Genomic DNA, 19,354 nt, shown 5'->3' on the forward strand with positions numbered 1-19,354 from the left:
GGAAATGATGTTCTGTCCGGTTTATTTTCAGAAGCGCCACGTCCCTTAATATGGAATGGTATGTTTAACAAACAGAAATTACTATTGTTTGTATGCGGCTTACTTTCAACTTCTCTGGAAGTTTATATACACTATTTGACTTACCACAAAAACTCATTGTATCTCGAGTTTAGTTTTGTAGCACTTAATTCTTCTGAATTTGGAGAGAGCTAGGGAGCAGGAATAGAGCAATACCCTTATCTTGGTTGATGGTTTTCAAGGTTTGGAGTTCTCTTCTTCATGTAACATACTCCAGATGCCTTTTCTTTGCCGTGAGCAGACAGCGAAAGCCTAGCATACCGAACCAAGACACAGTGTTTTTTTACCTATTTACTGACACTGATTTGTAATGTTAATTGGCAACTTTAGACCAATTTTTTGAGTGCAAACAGCCTGAAGAGAAGCAAAATGGTGAGTTAACTCTGGTTTTAAAAAGAGTTTTTTGATAGAGGTACGCTCCAGAATGGTAGGGTGACCAGATCTGAGATGGTGAAAAAGAGGATACGCTCTCGCTCCTCGCTTCCGTTGTATGCTTAGCTGAACCCATGTGTGCTTTTAGGTCCTTTACATCTTTGTTACACATGGGAAATTCTTTTTTAGTTACTCTGAGAACTTACATTTATATTTTGGCACAGCTGCTCGAGATGAGGGTAGGTACATGAGCTTTGCCAGATGTAAACAACGACTACTGACGTGCAGACTGACCAATTAAATGTTTACAGAGAAGGTTATCGACCAATAGCGGTAGCTCTAGAGTCAGACTGTCCAATCCGAAGATTTTAGGCTTCTTCACCACGCCCCCTTCTCACTCAAGCGAACCAAACGGAGTAGGGGAGGGCGGGACTAGTTTGTGAACTAAGCGCTTCTCGAAATTCTATGTAAGCTCCAGAAAAACAAAATCCCGGATGTTTGTGAAATTCCACCCGAACATTTTTTTATGTCTAGGACGTCTGGTCACCCCATAGAATGTGCACTTCTCAAAGATAATGTATTAAGTGAATTAAGAGCATATTGAGAGCAGATGACCTCAGCACTGATCTCAGCTTCAGTTTAGCCTGTTTCCATAATCACTGATGACACACCCTAGACATATGACTGAGAACAGTAAATATATTACAGAATGATCTTTTAAATCTGTGGGAAAGGGACAGACTAGCATTAATGAATACATTTAGCGTAGAATGCTGTTTATATTTTCTGTGATAGTGCAGAAGTAAGGAATAAGTGTAGAGTACCCCGCCGAATGCTATTTTATTTTGTCTGTGTCGGTCTAGTGTTAGTGAATTCAGCGTACGCTACTGAACACCGTTTAAAATGGCGCGCCTGTTCCTTTAAAATATAGTGTGTGAGCAGCAGCGCACTCTACCTTGCTGCCCGCCTGCGCTCCAGTGGGAACGCTGCTATGAGAAATAGCTACTCGTTTTAACCGTATCTGGCCAATTAGAGAGCTGTTGCTATGACGTTATAGCCAATCGTAGCGCAGGGGGCGGGTGTTATCAGAGAGGGACAGAGTCTGAGGGAGAGTGTTGGAGATAAATCGGGAGATGTTTTACTGAAGGTAAATCTAAGACTTTTCCGCATATTTTACACCGCGATTTACTAAAAAAAAATACATATCTGTATAATATCTTCCACATAGTTCACTCTGTGTTTTACTGAAGGTAGACATCTGTGCATAGTTTTCCTGCCTGTAACTCATTCACATAAACGGGGTCAGATCTCTCTCTAAAAAAGCAAGATGGAAAATGGGGGGAATGTGGGAGCGTTGTCCACGCTGAGCTCAGTGTGTTCACCTCATGAAATCACGTAGTGAGGTATCTGTGCAATGTTCTAGCAGCCTTGGTGTGAGGGAGAAGATGTAGGGTTACATCACTGCCCAAAAGCTTAAGCAGTTGGCGGAGTAGATGGAAAGTCTACTCGGTTTGAGGCAGAAACAGTAGTAAAGGCCCCTGACAAGAAACTGTTCAATAACTTGGTGGTCTTTCATTTCACTGTTGTAGCGTCTGCCAAATGTGAGGAACCTTTGTTAATATATAGCTGTGATTCAAGGATGTTCTTTAGAGTTGGTCACATACTTAAATTAAAGTGTAGTAAATAAATATGATGGTGCATATTTTATATTTTGATTGATGCAACCCCAGAGCTCACTCTGCACAGAAGGATTCTATTGAAAATAGCTATGTCTAAAGCATTTGAAATGATGTCTATTAAGGGAGGAAACCAACAAGTTGTGTTGTTCAAAGATTTGTATAAAAAGCTGATTGCTGGTGTTCCTACATTTTGGTCAGTTTCCTTCACTGTCTTATAATTCTCATACATTGTCAGTGAAGTCTACAGCACTCCTCAGGAAAATGGTCAAAATAGCAGGGATGTGGTGAACCCAGTTAAACTTGTATATATTTTAGCTCTGTATTATATTATTTCTGTCCAGTCTTAGCAGTGATTGTGACATACTGCTGCCTGTCAAGAATGTCTAAAACGTTAGCTGTTCCAGAGGAAAAGTGTGCGAAGCCCAAATTACTAGGTATCTTTCTCAAAAAATATAATTTCCTTCAGGTAAACAAGGACAAAAAGTGTTTGTAACCACCTCCAAGAACAAAAAACTTGAGGTCAGTGCTTATCTGACCTTAGTTGATCGAAGGTAAAAGTAAAAAAACAAAAACAACTCATTCTGAATCGATTCAGGTCTCACATCCAACAACCACCTTATTCAAGATAGGAAATTTGATCCAACCGTTTACCTCCAGCAGGCGGGACTTACTGTTGTGGTCTACTTATTGGCGTCTCCACAAAATGCATTTGACAGTTGTGGCTTCTTCAGATTCCTTCTGTCAGAATTTAACCACAACTAAACACATCACTCCAGTACTCCGGTTTTAAGCTGGCTCCAGGACAAAACAATTATTTGCATCAGTCAATGCTGTTAATTTTGAGCAATCAATTGTTTTATTAGCTTATACCTGACATTATCAGCAGACTAACTTTTTTCTTTTTCGGAGTACAATGAGAGGTTTATTATTTTCACTGCTGTCTCTGTGCCTGAATTTTGTCCTGTATGTAACTTGTGTGCATGGGCTTAATTGTTGCATTATAACTTTCTCCAAATATTTGGTCATAAACTGTATTGATGCTTGAGTTTAAAATTCCTTGTCCTTTGTCTCTTACAGAATAGATTAACCTCCTGCGCCTAGGGTCCAATACAGTTAAACATTACTTGCACAGCTCCAGCGAGGGATATATCACAATGTTGAAACCAGAAGAGATTAAATCTGAGGACACCGAGTGTGGCTGCTCCAGTCCTCCAGAAACATCTTCAGCTACTCCCCACGTAAATACATCTGGCAAACAAACACAGAAAAGCACAGATAAAGGGAAAAGCTATGACTGCTCACACTGTGGAAAGAGTTTAAGTACATCCTTTAATCTTAAACAACACCAGCTCATTCACACAGGAGAGAAACCCTATTCCTGTTCAGATTGTGGGAAGAGCTTTAATCATCAGCGATCTCTCCGAACTCACCAGCGCATTCACACTGGAGAGAGGCCGTATTCCTGTTCAGAGTGTGGAAAGAGTTTTACTCTGCAGGGTAGTCTCCAAATACACCAGCGCCTTCACACAGGAGAGAAACCGTATCAGTGCTCAGACTGTGGAAAGAGGTTTAATCAGCTGGGTAACTTCCATAAACATCAGTTAATCCACACTGGGGAGAAACCATATTCCTGTTCAGAGTGTGGGAAGAGTTTTTATGAATTGTGTTACCTCCAAAAACACCAGCGTGTTCACACAGGAGACAGACCGTATCAGTGTTCAGAGTGTGGGAAGAGTTTTAAACACCTGCGTAATCTCAAAACACATGAGCTCATTCACACAGGAGAGAGACCCTTTCAGTGCTCAATGTGTGGGAAGAGTTTTAAGCAACTGAGTAATCTCAAATCACACAAGCGCATTCACACAGGAGAGAAACCGTATTCTTGTTCAGAGTGTGGAAAGAGCTTTAATCATCAGCGTTCTCTCCAGACACACCGGCGCATTCACAGTGGCGAGAAACCGTATTCCTGTCCAGAGTGTGGGAAGAGGTTTACTTTACAGGGTAGTCTCCAAATACACCAGCGCCTTCACACAGGAGAGAAACCGTACAAGTGCTCAGAGTGTGGAAAGAGGTTCAATCAGCAGGGAAATTTCCAAAGACACCAGCTAATTCACACTGGAGAGAAACCATATTCCTGTTCGGAGTGTGGAAAGGGTTTTTATGAACTGCGTCGTCTCAAATCACATCAGCGCACACACACAGGAGAGAAACCATATTACTGCTCAGAGTGTGGGATGAATTTTACGAGACTGAAGGACTTTGAAAAACACCAGCATCTTCACACAGAAAAGAAACTATTTGAAGATGGATTTGAAGACGAGTAGATTGTTTTTGAAAGACGTAAAACTTGCTGATGAAGCCTCGCTGCTGGCTAGGCACCGATGTTTATTGATTACAGTGATATTAATATACCTCTGTTAATTATTGTATTGTGGTACATTGTTAAAGGTGATACATTTTAGCTGCACTGTGTAGCATTTGGAGACATCCATTCTGAAGATGTGTAATTGTACTCAACACATGGAAAGAATATTTGGTTTCATGGTTTTTCTTCGTACTCATCCTCATCCCAAGAATCTGACGATTGATGATGAATGAATAAAGAAGAGGGAGAAAGTGGGCTAAATGTGCTGAAAGACAAATGGTCTGCGGTTCGTAACTGTGCACCTACTTGGTCAGTTAAGCTGATGAAATAGACAGCGAGTGTACGAATGAAGTTATGGCTGATAAGTGTATATACATCTGTAACGTTCAAAATGGTAAAACTTTGTATATTCTGTAAACTTTGCCCCTGTCCCAACTTTTTTTGTTATGAGTTGTAGGTATTAGACTCTAAATATGTTACAAAATCTGTTGGTTTTTGACAAAGCCATTTTCTTTTTGCTCTTGTCATAAAATAAAATTTCAAATGGATTAACACTTCGTGGAGCTTCATGTTTTCAGTTGTTTGCAGAGCTACGCTTAGAGTTTTTAGAAAATAAACTGTACACCACTGAACAGTTTTAATTGTCTGAGTTAAGGAAGAATTAGTGAATAAATATAACCTATGCTGCTAAATGCTATTTATTTTTGCTCTGTCGGAAACTACCTTAATTGCTATAGCGCATTGTTTTGGGGTTCATCCATTGTATAGTAGTGTCAATTTCCAGTGCACTCAAACCATCCCACAATGCACTGCAAAAAGTAGTGTACAACCCATGTACATAAGTGAACAGCGGAAACTCAATGCACTGCATTTTTTGGGGAAAAGGTAGTGTTTGAAATCGTTCAACACCTTCCTGAATGAAGTTCCCTATAATAGTGCACTGTGTAGTGAGGAATTTAGGGAATAGTGTATAGGGAGCAATTTCAGAATCATGTAGCATTTGGAGACCTCCATTCTGCTGAAGATGTGTATTTATATTTAACATGTGGAAAGAAAATTTGTTTCCTAGTTTGTTTTTTCATACAAATCTCATGAATCTAATAGATGTGGAAGACTCTAATGGTTGTGTGTCAATGAGAAACAAGGTGAATAGAAAGGGGAAGCCTTGGCCTAATTGTTAGAGTAGTACCGGAAGGTCGCCAGTTTGATCCCCAGGACCGGGGGGAACGTCCATGGCTGAAGTGCTCTTGAGCAAGGCACTGAACCCCCAAATGCTCCCCGGGCACCAGGGATGACTGCCTGCCACTCTGGGTGTGTATTCATAGCCCCTAACACACTAGTGTGTGTGTGTGTTCACTGCCATTTTTACATTTACCTTTATGCATTTGGCAGACGCTTTTATCCAAAGCGACTTACAAAAGAGGATCTAACATTCGAACTACAGCACAAATTATACAAAATACCTTACATTAAGTGCAATATGCCAAGAAGTAATAAGTGCATTAAAGAAAGACTTTCAGTGCAAAAGATCTCGGAAGAGCTGGGTTTTCAATGATTTCTTGAATGCAGAGAGGGTTTCTGTTGCTCTGATGGTGCTTGGAAGCTCGTTCCACCAGCGTGGTACCAGAGATGAGAATAGCCTCAACTGACCTGCCATAGATGGGTTAAAAGCAGAAGACACAATTGGTTGTATGTTGTACAATGACAAGCAAATGCACATTAATTATACGGACTATAGTCTGTAATTGTAGAATAAAGTGAAGCTGATAAAATGGACAGTCAGTGAAGTAAAAAGTAATTTTACTCTTTGATCTGTGTACATTGCCTCTGGAATGTTTCAAAATGGTGGAAATTAAATATCCTTTAATGTTTGAGTGTTTGGGAGGTGTGAAATTCTAAATATTTTATAGATTTTCAAACTACAATCAAGTTGTTCAGTAACAACATCGGAAATAATTTGTGCTTTTGCTGTTAGATCAAACTTAAAATAAATGAACACACTGAACGGACATATGGTCACAGTTTTTAAAAAAAAAAAATAAAGGTCAGCCCTGTTTATTTCCTTCAACATGTTTTCTTTTGTGTCCACAATGGCTGTAGAAACATGGACAGTGTTCTTCCATTTCCGTCTGTTCTATAGAAATGAAGCCAAAATTGTCTGTGTCGAATGTGTCAAACGTGATACCAGTGTCTGCGCAGTAGAGATCAGGTGCAGAGCTCAGAGCTAAACCCAGTTACCTGCGCAGGAGTACATTTATTACAGGTGGCAACCAACATTATTTTATCATTATTTCATATTCCTCAGACCACATCCCTTCAGTATGCAAGTATTTCCCATTCTACCTAGTGCAGCATTGAAGGTGAAACCGATCATTCTACATTGAAGGATAATTCTGTCAGGGCCACAGTAATTTCTAATGGTTCCTGTATTTATGTAAACATTATTCTACACAGGCTTATTATCACTGATACCCACTGCTCTGCTGTTTCTGGAGTTTCTGATTATTATTTATACCACAGTTAGTTCCAACCCCGCAATGTGACTGCACGATAATGGCACTCTGACCGAAGTCCTTTAGGCATCACTCCGCCTCATATATCCTTAACCTAGCAACAATGGCAGCGTTTACTAGACCGCAGTGGAGTGCCTAGATATTTTTAATCAACTTGGAGCTGGTTCAGTTTCCGTTAGCGCACCTTATTTTAAAAACAAAAGAAAATCACGAGGAAATAAAAACAGAAAAATGCTCCATCTGTGTATGACTGTGATCAGCTCGACAGGTTGCTTACTACAGAGAAAATATCTGCTTTATTAGATAGGCAGTAAGACAATCAGTCTGTTTGCTCACTAATTAGAAAATGAGGCTGACGTTTCATGGTGCAGCTGTAAGATTTGGGGCTTGACGCCATCCAACTGCTGCATTTATGGTAAAAATGGATTTTGGAATAAGAGACTGGCAGGAAGAGACATATTTATTCTTAGTATAACTTTAATTTAATGGCTAGCAATTAATTATTTGCTTCGCTGTTTCAATTGTCTTTTTTATAAACAAAAGTTAGATAGTGGATAATGTTTGTCTTAAATCAAAAAGCTTATTATTTGGAAATCAAGTCAAACTGTTATTTTGTGTTCAATTTTCTGTTCTGTGAGATATTTAAAGGCCAATATTTTTTTATTTTTCATTTTAATTATTTTATTTTTCGCTTACTTGCTAATAGCACTATTCCTTTAGAATTGTGGCTCCAGGAGAAGGTGACGCCTCAACAAGCCTGTGAAAAGTATTACAACCTGATGATAAAGGAGTAGAAAGTACTCATTCTGTCCAGGATTGGTGAAACCACATGGTGAAACGGTGAAACCACTGCAGCCACTTACTTGGCTTACGGATGAGGCTCATAGTAATGGCACCTTATTTTCACTAACTTCGTTAATAGCCTTGTCCACTATGTCCACTAGGGGTTGGACGCAAAATAAAATGTACAAGTTTTTAGAAGACTGCCCACTCAGCCTTAGACCAAAATGACTTAGATAAATTCACTCTTAAATAAGTTCAGTACTGCATCTACATGCAAGCTTTAAAAGCTTCTTGAAAAAACAGGAACACCTTGAGTCCTCAAATAAAGAGGAACCAGCTGGAGCTTCTCCGTTGTCTGAGGAAACAGGAACGAAAAGGCAGGGAACCCTCCTGGAGCTTCTAAAAAGATACAGAGAGAAGAGATGATACAGGAGCGGTCAGACAAATGGCCGTCTTTAAAGGTTTATAAGCCAAATGAACTAGAAAGCTGAACTTACATTGTTATAATTTTCTCTTTGGATCTCTTAAAGTATTTCTTGATATTTATAATTAGGTGATAACAAAACTGTCTTAAAATACACAACTAAACAATGAATATTAAAATATCATAAAACCAGTAACAATGTCTACATAAAAGCCAGTGTTATATTCTTTAAAAAATCTCAGAATATTATCAGATACTTAGAGTAAAATTTAAAATATTTCACTTGGGTGATAAACGTGCAAATACACATCTGCTTTTCAGTTTGTGGACCACTGCTACATACCAGTGATGGCAGCATAAAACTTCACCCCTAACTGGTGACCACTGACTGCTTCTATGATGTACTCCTCCCCATCTTCTTCAACCTCGGGCTGAACGATATCTCCTGCTTCCACACAGATATTGTGCAGCGTGACACAGGCAGCAGTCACCTCTGGAACAAACCTTGGGTTAATTTTAAGGCATGAAGGAAGTTGGACCATCACCTGGTCTTCAGCATCCCAAAAGCACATTCAATTACAGAACGTGTTCTTGTGTGATGCCTGTTGAAAGCTACCCGCTCCTTTACTCGAACAGGCTTCTTATAAGGTGTGATGAGGGCGATGGACTGTGAGATGCAGGGATACTCTCCATCACCAATGATTGTGTAGCCTCTGGGTGGGAATGAGGTCTTCTGGTAAAGAGTGGTGTTGTGAAGGACCCTGGCATCACACACTGATCCAGGAAAGCCCATAAACCTCATAAACACATCTAGGAACTTTGCCTGGTGTTCACACAGCCCACATCTGCACAGGTGGGTATATAATAAACAACAAAAACGTCAGTATGGTCCTGTCTCATTTCACCACCTCTACTCCAGGTTTTCGTGTGGCTCGTGGAAGTCCATTTAGAAGTTCAAATAAGAACATCCAGATATGTTTTTAAGGTTTATGGAGAGTGGAGTTCTCTTCACAAAAAGCTTGGTGGCACAAAAGTGTTGTAATGTACTTTGTTAAACACTTCTTACTGTGTTTTTAACCAACCAAGAAACAGGGTTCTTTTTGTTGTTAAAGCTGACTTCTGTATCTTTTGGGGCTACAGAGACTTGTGGTGAGATTGAACACTGCCTTTTGAACATCGGTGCTCACCAAATAAGTGGACCCAGACTGAGCAGTCAAAAGCTTTAAATGCTTGATGCACTGCGTATGTGACACATAAGCTTTGATATGATTTGGGTCCCTGTTTCATTTTAAATATGACCACCCTATGAACCAGCACATCTAAACAAACCAGTAAATGTGCAGCAAGTGAACAGTGTGCTGAAAACAGTAGCGGCGGTTCTTAGGTTTGTGCAGCAGTGTAACGGGTAGCTTCTGGTGGGATTCAAACCCAGGTCTGTCAGGGTGATAGACCAGGACCCAACCAAGTGTGCTACCAGCTGTTGTGAGAAATACCACTGAGGGGAACCAATACTAAACCACTATCAGGGAGTGGTGTGATCTCACCGCCCAATGAAAACAGAACCTAGATCATCACATTAAACACTGTACCAACACCAACCTGTTAAAAGCCTGAGAAGAGGTGGGGTGGTGACAAAAGTGGTGGGAAAGGGAAAAGAAAATATTCCCAAACCTACCTGCATTAGGGGAAAAGTTTGGGTGGGAAAAGTAAACAAAGGATGCCAAACACTGATGTTTGGTGAATAACTCCATACAGAAAAGAACACAAAAACAGCAGGTGTAGCCTTTCTGAGACCAAACAAAAGTTTGAGACCTCTCAACCTTCTAAAGAAGAAACAGAGAAAGGGTGAGCAGATATGTACCAATTCCAGCTGATAGCTAACTCATGCCAAAAGCACACAAAAGAACCCTCAAATTCTGTTGTGTTCCTGGAGCCTTTATAGGTAGCTCCACAGGTGCAAGGTGTCAGGGCTATTTGCTGGTTTGCTGCCGTCCCCTTGTGGACGGAACTGGACCAGCACCCTGACCAGCCCCTACAAGCAGAGGAATGTCTGCTGCTGTTTTGACTCCATCAATATCAAATTGACCAGTTCTTGCTTTGTTTGGTAAAAACAACAGTAAAAGGACCCTAATAAGTGCACCAAACCAGTCTAGTACATTGATCTAGTGACTGGATCACTGTAAAATAAACATTATTTTACTTTATTATAATAAGCATTATTAATGGCTCAGTGCAGCACTCTCTAATGACAGTAATAGATCAGTTCTGATGAAGCTCATTTTGTCTGCTTTTCTGTGTGTAACTGAATTAACCCATTTCAAACATGACCATAGTTTAGGATCAGATATTAGCCAGTAAACAATTGTGACCAGTAGTGTTTAAGTACACTAAGTGATCCAACTAATCACATTTTTATACTTCCCCAGGTGAATAAATAAATATTAGTACTGTTAAGATTATTGCACTTGAATACACACTGGAATTTAGTGCATGTTACACTAGTTAACCTTTTTACCAAATTTGGCCGGCAAGAAAAATATAATTCACATCTAAATTGCCCTTGAGCAAGCCACCTAAGCCCCACACTGCTCCCTGGCTCCGGCTGTGTGTGTGTTCACTGCCCCTAGTGTTTGTGAAGAATTGGTCACTAGTGTGTGCTTGTGTGTTCACTGCCACGGATGGGTCAAATGCAGAGAAGTAATTTAAAAAAAAAGTGGCTGTCTTTGAGGAGTGTGGTGTGTTCTCTCTGTGTCTGCGTGGGTTTCCTCCGGGTGGCTGTCTGTGAGGAGTGTGGTGTGTTCTCTCTGTGTCTGCGTGGGTTTCCTCCGGGTGACTGTCTGTGAGGAGTGTGGTGTGTTCTCTCTGTGTCTGCGTGGGTTTCCTCCGGGTGACTGTCTGTGAGGAGTGTGGTGTGTTCTCTCTGTGTCTGTGTGGGTTTCCTCCAGGTGACTGTCTGTGAGGAGTGTGGTGTGTTCTCTCTGTGTCTGTGTGGGTTTCCTCCAAGTGACTGTCTGTGAGGAGTGTGGTGTGTTCTCTCTGTGTCTGCGTGGGTTTCCTCCGGGTGCTCCGGTTTCCTCCCACACTCCAGGTAACACACGTTGGTGGATTGGCTATTCAAAATTGTCCATAGATGTGAGTGTTTGTTGCCCTTTGAAGGACTGGCGCCCCCTCTAGTGTGTGCTCCCGCCTTGTGCCCAGTGTTTCTTGGTAGGCTCCAGACCCAACTGCCTCCCTGAACTGGATAAGGGTTACAGATAATGAATGAATGAATGACTAAATTTCTAGCCAGTTTGTCAGGAATATCATGCTACTTCTTTATCTCCCTCCCCAAAATACAAGAAAGTACTAGCATTTTAACTGTGTTTACAATTTGTTTTACTACAATTGACAGAACCTGCTATACAATTGAACTGTCTTGATCTTACTTTGATTCCTTTTTTTTTTTTTCATTTTACAGAGGGATGCCAGCATGCTCTCGATCTGAATTTATGTCAAACAGGCAAGACATGCAGAGAGCAAGGCTCAAAAGTGCACATTTTAAGTGCATTTTCATAGTTTGTCCCTGTATCCCAACAAAATGGATCCCAGTCCTTACAAGAGACCACCCAAAGACTTATTGGGGTGCATTACTCTGCTTGATGAATGTAAAAGAAAAACAAATTTGTGAATATCACTAAAGGATGATGACATTAATGTGATAATTTAGCAGATATGACAACAAAATACTTATATTCAGTTAAGAAAAGTGATTTGTAGGGTGCCTGTGTCTTTAAAAACATAGTGTGTGTGAGCAGCAGTGCAGTCTAACGTGCGTTTCCCGCCCTGTTCTAAACCAGAGCCGCCTCTGGCCAATCAGAGAGCAGTTGCTATGCGGTCGCAGCCAATCGCAGTGCAGGTGCGGGTGTTATCAGAGAAACTGTCTGAAGGAGACCGAGATAAATCAGGTGTTTTGCTGAAGGTAATGATCCAAGTAAGATTTTTCTGCGCTGCGTTTTATTGAGGCTAAATGTCTTTTGTAAAGTATTTTACACATGGTTTAGACTCTGTATGTATCTCACTGTCTCAGAAACGTGGGCAGATATGTTCTCTCTCTGAAAAGATGTAAAATGGGGGAAATATGGGAACTTTGTCCACATTGAGCTCAGTGTGTTACATTCACAGCAGCCTTCATCAGATTACACACTGTTGTTCATGAAAGTCATTAGTGTTTTTGTAAAGTCGTAGCAGATTGGTGTGAGGGAGAAGCAGGAGGTGAGAAACCACATCACTGTGGAGTTGGAGAAGGAGGAACAGCCACTGGGTGTGATGCAGTAACAGTACTAATGTTTTGGGCTGGTCTTTTTTATTTCTTATTTTACTGCTATAACGTGTACGTGTAAAGTCTGAAGGGTCTAGGTCTTAGCTGTGATTTCAGGTGGGTGGTATTATTTTGTAGCCGAGTTGGAGAATGTAGAAATATCTGATTTAGTTACAAGTAAGAAATAAACATGGATGGAGGTTTAATAAATATGGTTGTTTACTTATAACCACCCACCAGACAGTGATGCACTCCACATTTTGCACACGATGAATTGAGATGAATTGGCTTTATCCAAAACATTTAAGCATGGTTTTCTATTAATTTGATTGATGATAGCAGCGAGTTATGTCTAAATAGAGTGTTTATATTAAAAAATAAAAAGCCTACTGAGTTTCTTCCAATTTGCTATTTAATGAGGGCAGTGTAGATATGACTTTTGAGGCATTACATTTCACCAAATCTTGTTTGTCAGTGTGGTTGGCATCACTTGTTAAAAGAAAAAGGCAGATGTAGCAGTGATGTGGTAGAATATTTCTCTGGTCGCTAGCACAGCTCCCCCACAAAACGGATCATTTTTGGACTGAACAAGGCCCCAGTTCTCACCGATCAGCACCGTTTTACTATAAGTAAAATCCAGCAGAGGTACTTATCCCTGTCCAGAGGATTACGAGAATGTATTTACTATTTTTACTACTGACTGAAATTTCTGTATGTGAGTTACGGCTGGACAATGATACGATATCAGTATATATCGCAATATAAAATGTTTCAATAACAATGATATAATTTCTAAACACATTTTCAATATTTTAATATATAATATTTACAGCATCAGTCACTGACTGACAGTATTTACAGGGCACTGCTCAGTTCATTGCCATCTATTTTAAAGTTAGTTTAAAAATATTAATATTGACAAAGCCTAAAGGTTTATGTTTGATGGTTATGGCATGTTACTTGTTAGTTCTTGTAGGTTTTTCAGTGGATATTATGTAGTTCATATTGATATCGGAATTATATCGTATCGACTGAAATTAAGAAATATATTGTGATGTACATTTTGACAGTATCGTCCAGCCCTAACGTGAGTGTGTATGGGCTTATAAGATGCAAACTCACTTGGCATTTATCCTCCTATTCTTTTTTATCTTTTCCAGAAAACAATAACCTCACTTTTACAAGATTTCTCCTGCTTCTAGTGTCCAAGAAAGTGCTATGTTACTTCCAAAAAGCGATTAGGAAACATCACCAAGAGGAATATATCACAATGTTGACTCCAGAAGAGATTAAATGTGAGGATGCGGTGTGTGGATGCTCCAGTTCTCAGGAAACATCCTCAACTGCTCCCCACTTTATTACATCTGGCAGAGTAACAAAGACAAGCACAAAGAAAAGGAAAAGTTATTACTGCACCGTTTGTGGGAAGACTTTTGATAAATTGTTTAATCTCAAAGGACACCGGCGCATTCACACAGGAGAGAAACCTTTTTCCTGTTCAGAATGTGGGAAAAGTTTTGCTCTGCGGCCTGCTCTCAATTTACACAAGCGTGTTCACATGGGAGAGAGACCGTATCAGTGCTTGGCGTGTGGGAAGAGTTTTAAACACATGGGCAATCTCAAGTCCCACAAGAGTATTCACACTGGAGAGAAACCGTATTCCTGTTCAAACTGTGGTAAGAGTTTCAATCGTCAGAGTTCTCTCCAAACACACCAGCGTATTCACACTGGAGAGAAACCGTATTCCTGTTCAGAGTGTGGGAAGGGTTTTGCTTGGCAGATTTCTCTCAATTTACATCAGCTCGTTCACACAGGAGAGAGACTGTATCATTGTCCAGAGTGTGGGAAGAATTTTAAACACCTGGGTAATCTTAAATCACACAAGCTGATTCACACCGGACTGAAACCATTTTCCTGTTCAGAGTGCGGGAAGAGTTTTGTTCGTCAGAGTTCTCTCCGAATACACCATCGCATTCACACTGGAGAAAAACCATATTCCTGTTCAGAGTGTGGAAAGAGTTTTTCTATACAGGGCAGTCTCCGAATACACCATCGCATTCACACAGGAGAGAAACCATATTGGTGCTCGGAGTGTGGAAAGAGTTTTAATATATTGGGTAATTTTCAAAAACACTGGCAAATTCACACTGGAGTGAAACCGTTTTCCTGCTCAGTGTGTGGCAAGAAATTTTACGAACCACGTTCTCTACAATTACACCAGCGCATTCACACAGGAGAGAAACCCTATTACTGTTCAGAGTGTGGGTTGAACTTTACAAGACTGAAAAATCTCAAAAAACATGAACACATTCACACAGGAGAAAAACCATTTTACTGTTCAGAGTGTGGGAAGAGTTTTTGTCAAGCCAGTGACCTTCAAATACACCAACGCATTCACACGGGAGAAAAACCATATTACTGTTCAGAGTGTGGAAAGTATTTTGTTAGGCTGGGGGATCTCCGAAGACATCACCGCATTCACACTGGAGAGAAACCGTATTCCTGTTCGGTGTGTGGGAAGAGTTTTACGTACCAGAATTCTCTGAAAAGACACCAGAGCATTCACACCGGAGAGAAACCATATCAGTGCTCAAAGTGTGGAAGGAGCTTTAGAAGACAGAATTCTCTCAGGATACATCAGCGTGTTCACACTGGTGAGAAACCATATCACTGCTCATTCTGTGGGAGGAGTTTTAGTCATCTGTCTTCTCTCAGAACACACCAGTGCCTTCACACAGGAAAGGAGGAGTATTCCTGTTCTGAGTGTGGGGAGAGTTTTATTCAAATGTCTTCTTTCAAAACACACCAACAGATTCACACAGGAGAGAAACTGGATCAGGGCTCGGAATGTGTGAAGAGTTTTACTGAACAGAGGAGTGAGGGATTTCCTTCAGACATTTGAAGCTGAAAAAGACGTGTTTATACAAAATTGTATTTAAAGCTATATTATGCAGCGCTTAGGGATTTGGGGGCCTCTGTGGAGGTAATGTGTAACTACCCAACACGCAGAATCCAAATTTCTTACACTGTTTTTTCTTCACACACATCCCAATAAACTGGATGATAATTGTAGAACTATAAGGAGCACCTGTGTGATTCATGGAGCTTATAAAATGGACAAACAAAGCTGAAACACACAGGTGATTTTATTGTTAGGGCTGATCAATGTATATAAAATACAGTGGAACCTCTACTAACGAACTTTCCAAGATACAAACCGGGCATTTGAATATTTTTTGCCTCCACCAACAAACCACGACTCTAGAAACGAACCCGAGCCGGCGGCTGGAAAGGGCCACTGACCCCAATAGGCGAGTCTCCCAGTGCCCAGACTTGAGTGAGCTTTTAAGATTAGCAAATTGTAGCTTTAGCAATTTAACATTAGCGTAAATAGCAGATATCAAAATTTGTGCTAAGTTAAGCTGTATCTACGCTTCGTCTCCCCGTATTCACCGCCTACTCTGTTATTCCACCCACCCCCCACCTCCCGTCATACAGCCAGTGTCTGTGTTACTGCTCCAGCCAGTCATCACGTCTTCAAGGTAGCGATGTGTAACCTCTTAAAACTTTATTATTTCTTTTTTATTACTGTTTCCATTGTATTTCTCTTTTATTTTTAGTAACGCTACATGTATTTTTTTACTAATTTGAGAGTGTTGTAAACACATATCAGTGCAAAAAGGGTGACTTTCGGGGCGGGGGCTGGAACGCATTAATTGCTTAGCCATTATTTTAAATGGGGAAAATTGACTCCAGAAACTAACTTTCCACTTACGAACCGGGTCACAGAACGGATCAAGTTCGTAGGTAGAGGTTCCACTGTACTAAGCAATTTTGTAAGTCGCTCTGTGGAATGTTTCAAAATGTGTGTTTCATAAAACAGCTTTTCTGGAAATGGTGTTTGAGCGTGTCTGTAGATCTATGATCTATAATTAAATAATTGGCTATAGGTCAGTGACATGATTGGGTTTAAAAAGTGCAGCGAGTTTAAAATATGAGTCTTTAAGAAGTAAAGATGTGGAGGGGTTTGCCACAATTCAAGAACATCATCTACCGCTCATGAAATATGAAATTTTCATATTTTCTACTTTACAAACACAAAACAGTTCAAAACTAATTCCATCCCTTTACATCTTTCCGAGTAAACGACTGCCCACCTGTCTGTCTGGACACTGATGGATGACTGTCGAGATCCTCCTCCACGCTTCAGACCAGCTGCCCACGCTCCAGCAACCACCAAGTGCCTTGAAGCTGTCCCTACACTGAAGTTCTCATGGACTACAACTATCATCACCAGTAGATTGACCAGAGGAGGATGGGTCACCCCTTGTGAGCCTTGGTTCCTCCCAAGGTTTCTTCCTCAGCTGGGGGAGTTTTTCCTTGCCACTGTCGCCCCTGGCTTGCTCACTTGAGGGTTTTACATTTGTCTTTACATTTCATGTCAAATCTTGTCTTACTGGAATTCTGTGAAGCTGCTTTGTGACAACATCAGTTGTGAAAAGCGCTATATAAATAAATTTGATTTGATGATGTCATTAAACGTTTAAGAGGAATCTGGAGCTGATAAAATGGACAATGGACGCTGATGGACACATGTTTGGCGTTAATGTTATGTCTGGTCAGCGTATATATTTTAAGCATTCATTCATCTTCTGTAGTTGTTTAACAGGTTCAGTTTTGTGGTGGGTTTGGAATCTACACAGAATCACGTTTGGCGCAAGGCTAGGGGTGACTACACATCCCCATTTGCATCCAGACAGCCAGGACAACCCCGTTATTTTTTTTTTAAATATGTACATTTGTCACGTATTTCAAATGCAACAACAAATTGCAGAAAAAAAATTGAGAAAAAAAGCAGCCAGAAATGGATTTCATTCAGGCAAATATTTCACAAGTGAGAGAAAGAGCAAGAACAAGCGACACATATTGATGATACCACACAGGCATTACTAATCGCATGACGCCATGTGGCCGTGTAACACGAGTGGGCTGAGAAGTTTCCTCTGGTGGTCTGCGGGACACATACAATTCCTTGCGACACCCACTTGTAGAAAAGAGAATCACACCCTTTAAATGCAGGAACTTGGTGTTGGGGGCTGAAGTAAATTGGCAGTAAGAACTCTCGGTGATTAAACGTATGACACTTGGAACTTCTAACCATCAGTTTCATCACATTTTTCACTTATAGGTTCTGTGACAGAGGGAGACATGGCTCTCTATGGCATCTCTGCTCCCAGACACAGAACCGAGGGAGACACAGCTCTCTCTCTACGTCACCTCTGCTCCCAGAGACAGAACCGATGGGGACACGGCTCTCTCTCTACAGCATCTCTGCTCCCAGAGACAGAACCGAGGGGGACACGGCTCTCTCTCTACGGCGTCTCTGCTCCCAGAGACAGAACCGAGGGGGACACGGCTCTCTCTTTACGGCGTCTCTGCTCCCAGAGACAGAACCGAGGGGGACACGACTCTCTCTACGGCGTTACTGCTCCCAGAGACAGAACCGAGGGGGACACGGCTCTCTCTCTACGGTGTCTCTGCTGCCAGAGACAGAACCGAGAGAGACACGGCTCTCTCTCTACGACGTCTCCGCTCCCAGAGACAGACCCGAGGGAGACACGGCTCTCTCTCTACGACGTCTCTGCTCCCAGAGACAGACCCGAGGGAGACACGGCTCTCTCTCTCTATGGCCCCTCTGCTCCCAGAGACAGAACCGAGGGAGACACAGCTCTCTCTCTACGGCGTCTCTGCTCCCAGAGACAGAACTGAGTGAGACACAGCTCTTTCTGTGGCTTCAGAAAGAGACAGAGCAGCACAATCAGTCCACACGGCAGCTCGCACACATTAATGAGCTGTAAATGTATAAATTGTGCAGCCAAAGACACGTTTGCTTCTTCCGTTTAATTTAGGCAAGGGGCAGAAGGCGCGATTGGACCCGGAAACGGCGAAACATCACTTGTGGTGTCACTTAACAAGCGGATTAGCATATATTTCATGACATGGATAAACGAGTTTGTGGTTTTAACAACCAGCTTTGTACGAATAAGTCCTTAAGAAATTCTTTCTGTGTGGAACATGAGCTAATGTATTTCAGTAACTGCAGTATTTTAACTTTTTATGTAAAATATGCCTCTGAGGAAATCCACACAGACACAGGGAGAACACACCAATCTCTTCACAGACAGTACTTACTTAGTTAGTTAGAGGTAGGGTTCAAACCCACAACCCCTGGACCCTGGAGCAGTGTAACAGAGACACCATCTGTTGCACCAGTGTTGCAATGCTTCAAGCAATTATGTTCCATTACAAAGAATGGGCCAATGATATTTGAGAATGTAATTTAAGAATTTTTAATAGAATTCTACCAACACTGTAAGGGCCGGGAGTGAGAGCACATTGTACAGTTACAGGAACATTGTTTCACTTCAAAAATACCTAATTGACTGTGGACTTCCAAGCGAACACATTTTGTACCATGTGTTGTTTCCTCAGAAGGAGCAGCCTATGAACATTTTCTCAATGACATTTCTCAAATGACAAATTCTACCTCTTCATTTAGATATGGAGAATGATACGAGAATCACAGGTGTTGTGATGCTGCTGCTGCTGCTGTATAGAAATGATTTTGGGATTGGGAAATACAGATAAAATAGTAGCTGAAACCATAATCATTTTAATAAAGACATGAAGAAGTGAAAGAAATGGAGAAAGGGAATGTTGTGCATTGAGTACATTGTGAGTGAAAAACATTATAAAGAGGATAAACGTCGATGATTTTGAAATTGAATGAAAACTGGTAATACTCAACATGTGTTTATAGGGAAGGTCCTGCCCTTCAATAAA

At 41.0% G+C, this 19,354-nt stretch overlaps 1 pseudogene; it reads left to right on the forward strand.

Annotated features, from left to right (window-relative positions):
• The first annotated feature begins 1,472 nt into the window (after positions 1–1,472).
• Positions 1,473–19,325, forward strand: LOC136708068 (zinc finger protein 585A pseudogene; annotated as a pseudogene).
• Positions 19,326–19,354: the final 29 nt, after the last annotated feature.

The sequence above is a fragment of the Hoplias malabaricus genome, chromosome 10 (genome assembly GCF_029633855.1).
Source record: "Hoplias malabaricus isolate fHopMal1 chromosome 10, fHopMal1.hap1, whole genome shotgun sequence".
NCBI classification, from domain to species: domain Eukaryota; kingdom Metazoa; phylum Chordata; class Actinopteri; order Characiformes; family Erythrinidae; genus Hoplias; species Hoplias malabaricus.